Below are 12,900 nucleotides of genomic sequence, written 5' to 3'. Positions count from 1 at the left end.
TCTTGGGCTGGAAATTTGTTTCACTCTGTCTTTTTGTGGATTCTGCTGCTTTGGAATTTGTTTACAGCCATTTTTTACAGGTATTTGGAAGGATTTGGGGGAGAGCTCAAGCAAGTCACTGCTTTTACTCCACCATCTTGGCTCTGCCCCCACCAATGTGTTTTTAAGGACTACTTTAGCTGCACCCCAGAAATTGTGGTTTGTTGTTTCATCATTATAATTTTTTTTCACCAAATTATTACTTGCTCCTATGAGTTGTTTTTTTTTTGACATACTCGTTATTTAGGATTTCATTTGTTTCTGTCTTTTACTTGGGCTCCATGAACTGATTACTATTTTTATTGTGTTAACAATCTATAAAGGATGCATTTACTATTTCTGCCTTTTTACATTTATTTGTGATATCTCTATGTCCTGCCACTTGGTAAATTTTTGTAAATAGTTCCACATGGTGCTGAGAATACATATATTCTTTAGCAGTTCCCTTTAGAAAATGCCATAATTCTTTTAGCTCTAGTTTCAGTGACATTTTGTTAAATTTTCTATTTTGTCTATCTTTCTACTAGATTTGTCCAAAACTGAGAAAGTGACAGGTTATATCTTTCAAGGATTTATATATAATTTTAAATTGTGCAAGTGAAATATGTAATTGGAGGAGAATCTTGCAGTTTCTTCTACCAAATACAATTCTTTTTTTATATATAGTCAATAAATAATAAATGCAGTGAGATCACCTATTCTCTATGCCTTTAATTAATTAATTGATAGTAAAAATGCAGTTTATTTTACAAAAAAAAAATTTGAAAAAGGCTGTGTGGAGTTTACAATTGTCCAACCTACAATGAAAGAAACCAAGGCAGAGCTCTGAGTCAATGGCACTTTATTAAAAGGTCCATGGTCCCCTCTGATGAAGTGGACCCCAGATCTTCCTCATGATCTGAAATGCCTCTGGTCCCCAGGACCTTGTTTTTATAGGGTTTGATACCCAGGTATACAAAAGGGGCATGGTAAAATACAGAATCTCATTGGTTGATATGCCTTGCTCTTACAGACCAAAAATGACATATCATCAGGTTGGGTGAAGTACAGGGCATCTTCATTTACTAAGTGGTCATAAGATGGTCATCTGCTCATGTTGGACAAGAAAGAGTGGTCCAGAGGTACAAAAATAAGTTGGAGGACTTTCCACAGAATCAAGGCATCCCATCCATGCTGTGTTTGGACTTGGAATTTGAGTAAAACAGAATGGAGATATCTTTGTCAGCATTCTTGTGGTTGCACAAGTGAGTTTCATAACTGGTAAGCAAGTAGTGAATATTACATTAAAGTTTGAGGCCCATTATAAAGGCCTGCTATAACAACTTGTCTAATTATTCCTATTTTTTGTTGTGTTTTTTTTTTTTTGTCTTTCTTTCTTGAAGAGGACCATGGTGTCAGGAAGGTAATACCATGATTTGAAAGTGAATTGGATTTAAGTGAGGCAAGACTCTGCAAAGTCACCAGCCTCACTTTCTCTTCTGGAGCCATCTGATCCCAGTGGCAAGATATGGATTAGGACTACCGGAGATGGCCCTGGATGCAGTGGAAGACCTTAGCCTTTTTAAGCTAAGGTCTTTCCCAGCTCTCAGTTTGACTGATATAACACCCATTCAGTGACTAAGGCAAGGTAAGAAATGAAGCAAACAATGGCTTCTTCTACCTAGTCAAAAAAAACCCCCCAAAACAACCAACAATCTAGGAGGAGAAGACCCTCAGGGTTTCTGGCGGAAATAGGAACAGTTGCTATTTAGATTTACTTTGGGCCAATCAGGCCCCAAACAATGACCAAGTGGGGTGTGGCCTATTTTTGGCTAATAAGAGCCAGAGTGATTTGAGTTTAAGGCATGGTCCTTAAGAAAGAAATCTAGTCCACAAATCCCAAGATATCTTCTGAAGTTTCAGGGATCAAAATTTACATTCTTTTGGGCAAAGCACCCTCAGGTAAGGGTATTATAATCTAGGTGGACAGAGGGAGAGGAAGGAGGAAAGGTAAGGAAGGGGAAAAAAAAGGAAAAGAAAAAGGAAGGAGTGGCATTACTCAACTGGAAGTTGCCAGGTGGGTCCCCAGTGGGGTAGCTTGTACTATTCACAGACTGTTGTTCGTCCTTTATTCTCAAAGAAGATCAGGACATCAGGAAGGTGATCCTGTGACTTGCAAGTGAATTGGATTTAAGTGAGAGAGGGCTGGGCAATCATCCCTATATGATTTATATAAAATATCAGACTTATTAATACTGATTGGAATAGAGTAGGGGTCCAAATGAATCATTTCTCACAGATGACAATTACCTACTCATACCTTCATCAAGGAGATCCTTAATGCATACATATACTGATACTTCTTATACTGATTTCCAATTTCACAGAAATCCTTAATAGAAAAGTCAACATATAGGTTAGTATTTATTGAAATATCCTGGTTCCTTTTTTTGGCTACTAATAAGAGCTACGATTTTCCCCAAATTACTTGTTATATTCTTCTTTTAGATATTGAGATGTAAAGGTTGGGGAAGAAAGGGAAGTATGATTAGACAAGTTCCTTTACCAATTTGATAAACTTCCTTGGAGGCTAGATTTTGCTTAGAAACTAATTTTGATTGTACATCTTTGAATGTAAATACCTCCCTTTCTATAAAGTGTGTAAATTCTATTGAAATCTTGTTACAAAGGTAAAAGGCAACTTATGGTTAAGTTTCAGTGAATGGATAACTCCAAGTTTTATGTGGCTAGAACTCTTGTGGAGGAGATCAGATTTTTGTGGGAGGAGTCGCCTCTGGTTTTTAAAAAATGTTAACAACACATTCTTTGTCTTTTTTGAGCTCCTTTTCAGATTTTTCCTTTTGCATTTTTTGTAGAGTGCTGAGAAGTGGGTTAGAGAGGTTTTCCCCTTCATCCCCCAAGGAGTCTTTAGTGATTCTCTTACAGTAGAAATAAATGAAAATTATATATTTGAACCCACAGCCCATAAGAAGAACTCATGGGAATGGATTTTCTCAGTCTTAGAGGTGGACCTAGATGGGGTAGTGGTGAAGTATCCTATATACATGGTTGTAAGCATTTTCATCTCTCCTTCAGCCTACCATGGAACCCCTCTCCCTGACCTCTCCATTGAAGACCTTTTCTCATACTTACCAAAATAAATTATGCCTATTTTCCAAGAGTCATCTCTTCCCCTACAATCTCCTTCTTCATCCCTGTCTCATATGAAGTAGTGACATTTCTTCTTGCCAAGCCAAACTCTAATGCATGCACACATGATTCCATTCTATCCCATCTTTTCCAGCAGATTGCCCACACTGTTATACTTACTGTCTCATTTATCTTCAATCTCCACATCTACTGGCCTACTTCCTTGCTGCCTACAAACAAGTCCACATCTTCCTATCCTTAAAAACAAAATCTTCACTTGGTCCAACTATTCTTGCTAGCCATTGCCTTATTTCTTTCCTCCCTGTTGGCTAAACTCCTAGTTAGTTTCTTTACTTCCTCTCCTCTCACCATCTTCAAAACCCTCTGTAGTCCAACCACATCATTTAGTCTTCATCCTTCTTGACATCTTTGTAGCCTTTGACACTGTTGAGCATGCATCTTTTCTTGAATACTCAATCTTTTCCAGATTTTTGTGACACTTCTCTCTCCTGGTTCTCCTCTTACCTGTCAGACCATTCCTTATCAGCATCCTTTGCTGAAACTTCCTCTAGATCACACCCACTAACCATGAACACCTCCTCCCCCCACCTCCCAAGAAGCTATTCTTGGACCTCTTCTCTTCTTCCCCTCTCCTATTTCACTTGGTGATCTCATCAGCTTTTATGGGTTCATTATCATTTCTATGCATATGCTTTTCAGAGCTCTTTATTTAGCCTTAACCTCTCTTCTGATTTCCAGTCTTGTGTCACCAACTACCCATTAGACACCTTTAATTGGATGTTCTGTAGATATCTCAAATTCAACATGTTCAAAACTGAGCTCATTATCTTTTCCCAAAATTCTCCTTTCTTCCAAACTCTTACTGTCAAGGGTACCTCCCTCTTACCTCAGAATCATCTCCAATTCCTTTCTCACATTTACCCATGTAAATAATCTGTTGTCTAGTCCTATCATTTTTACCTTCACAACAGCTCTCATATACACCCCACTCTGACCTCTCACACATCCACTACCTTAATGCAGGCTTTTATTATCTTACACTTTATCTGTTGTAATAGCCTTCTGGTTGGTCTACCTGCCTTCAATCCCTCCCTACTCTAGTTCATCCTCCACTCAGCTGCAAAAATGATCTTCATAAAGCACAGGTCTGAGCATGTCTTCCCTTATTCAGTAAATTCCAGTTTCTCTATTACCTTATGATCAAATATAAAAAGAAAGACCTTCAAAACCTGGCTTCTTCTCACTTTCCAGTCTTCTTATATACCTCGCTTCCTTCTATATATTCTATCCAGTCCATTTGCTTTCCTGCATATTCATCCATTTTTAGATTCCATGTCCCACATTCCTGGAATGGTTTCCCTACTCCTTTCTACTTCCTGGCTTCCCTGAAGATTCAGCTCAAATCCTACTATCTGCAAGAGGACTTTCCTGGTCCTTCCAACTGCTAACGCCTTCTCTCTGAGCCCATCTCTTAGGTATATAGCTGCTTGTTTGCACGTGGTCTTCTCCATTAGAATGTGAGCTCCTAGAAGGCAGGGTCTATGTTTTTGCTTTTCTTGTATTCCCAGCACTTAACACAATGCCTGGTATATAGTAAGTGCTTAAACAGTGTTCTTGATGGATGGAGAAGCACAGGACAGCTGGATGTGCTGATGACATGGTTGAGGAGAGTTCGAAGACAATGTCATTCTTGAACCCCTGCCTCCTATTTAGGCACAGGGAGGCAAAGACTATTTCCCAGAATGTATCATGCCAGAATCTAGCATTCTAGGAAGAGAAAAGAGGTTTATGGGCAGTGTTTTCTCTGAGATTACCTTATATTCTGGGCCGCATCTAACTCAGGCCACCTCAGTGATTCAGGTCAGAATGCAATAAAAAACTCATGGATCATAAAACGCAATAAAAATAACTTCACCTGTAGCAAAGGGTAAAAAAAGATACAATTCCTAAGGTTAAAAAGCTAGCAATTGAAATAAAATGGTTATATCCCTCTCCCTTCACATTCACCATATAATATAATTAAGGTAACTTTACTGACGAGAGATTAAAAGAATATGATAGATAAAAAGGATATTGGCGTAGAAAAATACTATTTCTCTCTGCCTCAGTAGTCACCACAGCAACTGTCCACTCTCACTCAGAAATGCATTCTCTGCAAGGCAGAGGGAATTCTGCTAAAACATCTGACACCAATTCCCCACAGACTGGGTCTTTTATGCCTCAAGCAGTCAGGAAGCCAAACCAATGATGATCCTGAGAGCAGCCTCCCAGTCTTATTAATGGGAAACCAGACCTACCCAAAGAAAACAAGTGTTGCTCCTACTGTAACCCACCCCTTATTGGCAACTTTCCCCAAATTTTCTAGGTGAACCTTCCACTACTAAAGTAATCTTAAAACAGTTGTAGCATAAATAATCCTAAAGGAGGAGCTTAGTACAAATAATAGACATGTAAAATGGGAGGATTGATGGGAAAACCAGGCAAATATGATGGTGGTGGGCCCAATCTCAGACTTTCTTTGAGGTAAAATGAGCGTCCTGAACAGATGAAATAGTATAAAATATCCCATATGTTGTCACAGTTTTGATTGTAGTGACCATAATAGCTAGCATAATAATAATAATAAAAACATGTTTATCCACATGTACACATATGTATATTTACTGCTTTAAGTTTCACAAGATGCTTTGTTGTTGAATCGTTTCAGTTGTGTCCAACTCTTGGTGACCCCATTTAGGGTTTTCTTGGCAAAGATACTGAAATGGTTTGCCATTTGCTTCTCCAGCTTATTTTATAGATGAGGAAACTGAGGCAAACAAGATTAAATGACTTGCTTAGGGCCACACAGCTCATAAGTGTCTGAGGCCAAATTTGAACTCATGAAGATGGATTTTCCTGATTCCAAACCCAGAGCTTTATCTTCTCCACCACCTAAGTGCCCCTGAGATGCTTTACATATATTATTATCCCTATTTTACAAATGAGGAAAATGAGGTACAAAGAAGCTAAGTGACTTGCCCAGAGACATACAACTAGTAAGTGTCTGAGGCAGGATTTGAATTCTTATATTCCTGGTTTTGCTTTTTTTTTTTTTTTTGGTGAGGCAATTGGGCTTAAGTGACTCACCCAGGGTCACACAGCTAGTAAGTGTTATATGTCTGAGGCCGGATTTGAACTCAGGTCCTCCTGACTCCAAAGCCAGAGCTCTATTTACTGCGCCACCCAGCTGCCCCTGAATTCTTATATTCTTGACCCCTGATCTTGCGTTATATCCTCTACATCTCCTAGCTACTATGCTACCTAGCTGCCATGAAGTCACTTCATTACTATATCCTGAGTGAGTATCAACTCAGTAAGGGCAAATTTCTTGCCCTGAGATGGGGTGAATAGGTCAATGTAATCAATTTACCAGTCAGGCAGATTTCAGATTGCATGGGTTTATGCCATATTGATTTTTCAAAGGTGGACACATTCATTGACACAAAAAGTTCTTTCCCTCTGATGTGTTTCCCTCAGACTTAATTGAGAGGGCTGGACCCTAAATTTTTTAAAGAATGATCTTCCACTCCTTGTGTCTCATATGAGCCACCATCCAATCCAGGGTCTCTGCCATTGGGACCTCATTTAGCTCAGTGAATGATGTATCATCTATATAGTGATTTACATCAATGTCCTCAGAAGTTAGGGCCTCTTTTCATTCTTTGCCCACAAAACTGTGGCACTATAATGAACAATGCAAATAACTCTTAGGAAAGAAACTGAAGGCAAAAGCAAATAGTTTCTGACAGGTTTTGGTCATGGATAGAGAGAAAAATACACAGCGAAATCAGTAATCCATATCACTTGGCTGAGGTCAGGGATACCTGGTCTACCATGTTGACAGGATCAGGAATGGCCACACTAATTGGCATAAAAATTCATCTTCAGCAAGATCCTGACAATCCACCGTAGGCTGCCAGATAACATCTGCTTTCTTTTGACTCATGGAGTTATTATAAGGAAAGTTTGTATAACAAAGTCAGTTAGTCACAAGTATTTATTAAGCACTTTATACTTGTAAGACATTGGGCTAAGTGTTGGGGACTCACATGTAAGGAAAAAGAAAGCCTCTGCTCTGAAGTTGCCTACATATTAATGAGGGAAGACAACATAAAAAGTAGCTGAAAAGGGAGAGGTGGGAGAAGGTACTTAATACAGGGGAATGATGGAGAAGGCCAGAAGAGTGTAGTCGGGTGGGAAATTGAGAGATGGCTGGTCTGGGTGCCTTACTTAAGTGGAGGTTCTGGGAGAAGCCCTCTACTCAGAATGAGGATCCCCAGGTCAGAGGGTACATCTGAGATATGAATACCAGTATTAGGAGCACCCTTTATCTCCATTCTGGGGAGGAAATGTCTTTCATCCCCGCATCCCAGGAGCTAAAATTGTTTCATATTAACTTGATATGTTGAGTCAGACAACTTCAAAAGTTTCAATATAAACCTATCTACAATAACAAGCATAGAAACTACTGCAAGCTCCTGTAGACTTACAGGCTTCCAGGAACTTATAATACTAGTGCCTGTGAGACACTTCTCCTGATTAACCACCACAGCTGAGTCCCAAACAGGGGAGCTTTCACTGACATCCACCTGAGAAAGGGTAGTACTTCAGTGACGTTTCCCTCAATGGGGCACCCCTATAAACTCGTTGAGGCTGTCCTGGAATAATGACAACCTGGGCACTAGTATCCAGCAATACCTTTGTGTATTTGGTACCATCTTCCCTCAACAATAACAGTGACTTGGACAAATGGTTTCTGGTGCCCCTGCAGTCCTGAAGTAATAATAATTTAAGTCTTAGGAGAACCTTGGCTCTTGCTCTAAGGGAAGTCAGCTAGAAAAAAAAATACTTGGGTGGCTCTGAACAATTATATGGCATGGGATTTTAAGGGATATTATACATTTTGCTGAGTAGAAAGCCCTTTGTTACTCTCATCTTGGGTATCTTATTTAACTTCTGTTAACCCCTTCATAGGTTGGCCATCGATCATCTCCTTATCAATTCCATGTTTCAAAACCATACCCAAAGCTCTTTATGAGAAAGGTATTGTTACCATCCACACATACCTAACATGGTGGTAAGCACTGTGCCTCCTCTCATCATACCCAGAGCACCTGTTTGTGCAGACAGTCTTTCCTGCCTAGGCAGCTTCTGGGACTGCCACCATCTCCCATTCAAACCTAAACAATTGATCTACCCAGAGCTGTATGATATTTTAACAGGGAAAGCGATTAACTTAAGTTTGATGCCTTTTGGATAGGGCTTTCTCCCAAAGTTGTATCTAATTACATTCAAAGCAGGCTAATAAGAACGAATGGGGAGGCAACATAATTCTAGCCCACCAGTTCCATCTCTTTTAAAATTTTTGCATTGTCTTTTGCTCTTTCTCACTGTGGAATCAACCCTAGAAAGAATTCATGATTCTTTTAACCCTGTCAGTTGACTTCAAAAGAACAAATCTTTTGTAAGTTCTTTGAGCCAATGGAACCCTGCAATGAAGAAATATTCTGACTTGTATTCATTAGATCATAGCTGAATAAACCATTAAAGTTTGCTGTTTAAACTTCTTGTGCAACTTCTCAAGTTTCTTGATAGTGAAAGCCTGCTCACCCTTAGACTCCCTTATGGAAGAAGTCATTTCCTGGGAGGTAATATAGTGTGTGTGTGTGTTGGGGTGGAGGGGAATAGTAATAGAATAATCTCAATACTTTTTTACCACCTGCTAAAGTACCCAATCCTCATCCATCACTACTGCTCCTGTTCTCTGTTCTTATAAACTTCATATCATCAAGGTTTAACACATTCTAAGGAAAAACATCTGGGTTAGAGATCTTAGTTTCTATTCTGTTAGTCTCTGCCCCCATTAACACTGTCCATTTACACTGTACTAAATTCTCTGCCCTAAAGTCACAGTTTTTAAAGATAGTAAAATTTCATCTCTGCCTCTAATTGCCTGATATATATGGGCAATTAATCTTCATTTTCATTATTCTTAAGCCAACGATGAAAGCCGAGGAATATTTGATTTTGCTTTTTTTCTACTTCACCTGCCAAACTCCTTAAGCATCTATTGTATTAACCTTACAGGGTTAACAAGAACAGCTTTCTTTTCACATTGAAAGAGAGCCTCAAAATGCTTTAGCCAACAGATAGACATTATATATGTCCATCCTATCACCCAAGGCCCCTTTTCTTCCCTTCTACCCTTCCCCCACATCAAAAATGAATTGAACCATGGGCCATTGTAAAATGCCCTTGGAAACCACAGTAAATATTCTGAGTTAGTCCAATCTTACACCAGGATAGTTATTAAGGCTTGGGGTCACAATGTAATGAGTCACTTGAGGACCATAGAATGCAATTTAATGACTTTCCTAATAATAAAGGATAAAAAAGATATAATTACTAAGTTTGAAAAACTAATGATTCACCAGTGATGAATCATACTTCCCACCTCTTGATAGAGCATTGATAGATTAAAGGCACAAAATGAGACATATATTTCTTGTCACGGCCAGTAAGTGAAGAGTTTTGCTTATTTATGTTTATTTGTTACAAGGGAAGACATTTTGAAAATTAATAGTAAAATTTTGTTTCTTCTCTTATGGAGAAGAGATAGTAATAGTAAAACAAAGGGACCAAAATCACAATATAGGAGAACAGAAGAGCTACACTTTACAACTCACTATTTCTGTGAGACATTCAAATAGTGTAAGCTCCTGGAGAGCAGAGGCTGTATCATTTTTGGTTTTTGCATTCCCAAAGCCTAGATCAGTGCCTGACCCATAGTAGTCACTGAATAATGCTTGTGGATTGAATGATTGGTTGAATGTACATCTGAAGGGAGGGTGATGGTGGGCCCATGAACTGCAAAGTTTGTTTGCATTCTGAGGGGAGTTCAAACCACATAGTGACAATTTGAATCTAGGAGGGACTGTGTAGCACTCTGATGGAGCCCTATGGATTCACAGGAATGTCAGAGTATTGACCTGCTGGCAAATCAAAGTACATTTTCTTTCTGAAAATAGTAAAAACCATAGGGTGCAACTGGGTTAAACAATCTCTAGGACTCTGATGAAAAAGCAGGAATCATCAAAGAGGGAATAGGATTGTTTTGATTACTTACGGGCTTTTATTATTACTTTTAGTTTCTTATGTATCTGTTTATAGGCACCTCAGAATTCTTTGCGCCTTCTGCAATTTTCTTGGGGTGAAATAAAGGATATTCTCTTCTGTGCGTGCATGTTCTTATATGGAATGAGGAGAAAAGAAAGATTATGGCTTTGAACCCCAAACAGATGATTTTATATTTGATTCTAGAGATGATAGGGACTCACTAGAGTTTATTAAGTAAGGGAGGGGAGAGATGTGGTCAGACCTATGCTTTAGAAAGATCTATTTGACAGCTGAATGAAGGATGGAATAGAGAGGCAGAGACTAACAAGAAAATATTACAGCAATCCAAGAATGAGTTAATGAGACCCTGCAGCATGGTAGTGGCAGTGTCAAAGGAGGGAAAGATGCTTATACAAGATGTGTTATGAAAGTAAAATCAACAGGACTTGGCAACAGATTAGGCATGGGATATGAGAGTGAAGAGTAAAGAATGACACTTAAGTTGTGAGCCTGGATAACTGGGAGGATAGTGATACTCTTGAAATAATAGAAGAATCTGGAAGACAGGAGATATTGGGGAGGAATGATGAGTCTAGCTTTGGGCATGTTTGTTGAGTTTGTAATGTCTATGGAGCATGCAATTCAAGATATCCAATAGGCAGTTGAAGATATGAGTCTAGAAGTTAGGAAAGAGGTTAAGGCTGGATAAATAGATTTGAGGATCATCAGCAGAGAGATGATAATTAAATCCATTGGAGCTGATAATATCAACAAATAGAATGGTATAGAAGGAGAAGAGAAGAGGAAGTCCTGGTAGCCCCTTGTGATTAGTAAGTATGACCTGGAAAAGAGCTAGAAAAGGAGACTGAGAAGGAGTGATCAGAAAGGTAGGAGGAGTGTTATAACAACCTAGAGAGATGAGTATCAAGGAGTAGAGGGTGACTGATAGTGTTAAAGGCTGCAAAGAAATCATGAACAAGGAAAATGGAGAAAAGACCTTTAAAGCCAAGTGGTGGAGCAGAGGCAGCAACCCAGATGAACTTGCCAATATTACCCTTCAAACAACTTTAAAATAACATGTCAAGTCAAATTCTGCAGTAGCATAGCCAACAAAAAGAACATTTTTCCATCCCGAGATAAATTAGGAGGTTGGAAGGAGAGATCTGTTATACTGGGGTAGGGGCAGGCCCAGTGCTCAAACAGTGGGAGCTCTCAGGCCAGAGATGGTATTGGGCCTGGACGACTAGTCAAAAAGACATTACAAGGCACCTGGAGCTGAAACTGGGTGCAGGATTGCGTGCTGTTTGGCAACTCCATTGCCCATATGCAATTTTGGGTCACAGTTCAATGGTGGAGAGGAATGCTTGTGATCAATCACAAGGGAGCAGAAACCTTGGTCACAGTTCCAAGGCAGAGAGGAGCACTAGTGCTTGTGATTACAAGGTCCTTCCTAAATAAAGACCAGAGCATGGACCAGGAGAAGATTGACCAACCTCTCCCAGGATAACAGTACCTTAGAAGCAGTGAAAACTTGTAGTTTCTCAGAACTAGCTATAAATACAGCAACTCAAAAAAGCCTGAAACTTGGGATGGTATATTTCCACTCCCAAGTGAGCAGAGCCCAACTTTAACATAAAGTTCAAAGTCAATAAACAAGCTGGAAAAATGAGCAAACAAACAAAAAAAGAACCTGATCATAAAACTACTATGGTGGCAGGGAATATCAAGACACAAACTCAGAAGACAATAACATGAAACAGCTACAAGAAAAGCCACAAAGGAAAAATGGATACGAACCCAACAAGAATTCCTGGAAAAGTTAAAGAGATAAGAGTGCTAGAGGAAAAATTAGGAAATAGAAATGAGTGATGCAAGAAAATTATGAAAAGAGAATCAGCAGCTTGGTAAAAGAAACATAAAAAAAACCACCTTGAGGAAAATGATACTTTGAAAAACAGAAGTGGCTAAATGGTAAAAGAGGCACAAAAATTCACTAAAGAAAAGAACTCCTTAAAAAACAGAATGAGTCGAAAGGAAGTTACAAAACTTCACTGAAGAAAATAACTTAAAAATTAGAATTGAGCAAGTGAAAGCTAATGAATTCATGAGATATCAAGAAACAATGAAACAAAATCAAAAGAATAAAAAATAGAACAAAATGTGAAATATCTCATCATAAAAACAACTGCCTTGGAAAATAGATTGAGGAGAGGTAACTTAAGAATTACTGGACTATCAAAAAGCCATGATTTTAAAAAAAGCCTAGGCATTATATTTCAAGTGATTATAATGGAAAATTGCCTCGATATTTTGGATCCAGAGAGTAAAATAGAAATTGAAAGAATTCCACTGCTTACCTCCTGAAAGAGATTCCCCAAATGAAAACTCCTAGGACTGTAATAGCCCAAATTCCAGAACTACCAGGTCAAGAAGAAAATATTTCAAGCAGCCAGAAAGAAACTATTCAAATATCATGGAGCCACAGTCAGGATCACACAAGATTTAGCAGCTTCCACCTTAAAGAAGCAGAGAGCTTGAAATATAATACTCCAGAAA

The 12,900-nt window shown here is 38.8% G+C and overlaps 1 long non-coding RNA gene across 1 annotated transcript in view; it reads left to right on the top strand.

Moving 5' to 3' along the window:
• The window catches only part of LOC110193189 (uncharacterized), a 114,109-nt gene that overhangs the window by 73,474 nt on the left and 27,735 nt on the right, over positions 1 to 12,900 (top strand). Inside the window, exons 5-6 of the long non-coding RNA XR_013484546.1 lie at positions 1,052 to 1,299; positions 1,422 to 1,666. This is a non-coding gene — a long non-coding RNA (uncharacterized LOC110193189). The remainder of the gene's footprint in view (positions 1 to 1,051; positions 1,300 to 1,421; positions 1,667 to 12,900) is intronic.

This window comes from Phascolarctos cinereus, unplaced genomic scaffold (genome assembly GCF_003287225.1).
Source record: "Phascolarctos cinereus isolate Bilbo 61053 unplaced genomic scaffold, phaCin_HiC Scaffold_2;HRSCAF=192, whole genome shotgun sequence".
Taxonomy (NCBI): Eukaryota; Metazoa; Chordata; class Mammalia; order Diprotodontia; family Phascolarctidae; genus Phascolarctos; species Phascolarctos cinereus.
Note: the sequence above shows the minus strand (reverse complement) of the source record. Positions and strands in the feature narration are given on the sequence as shown.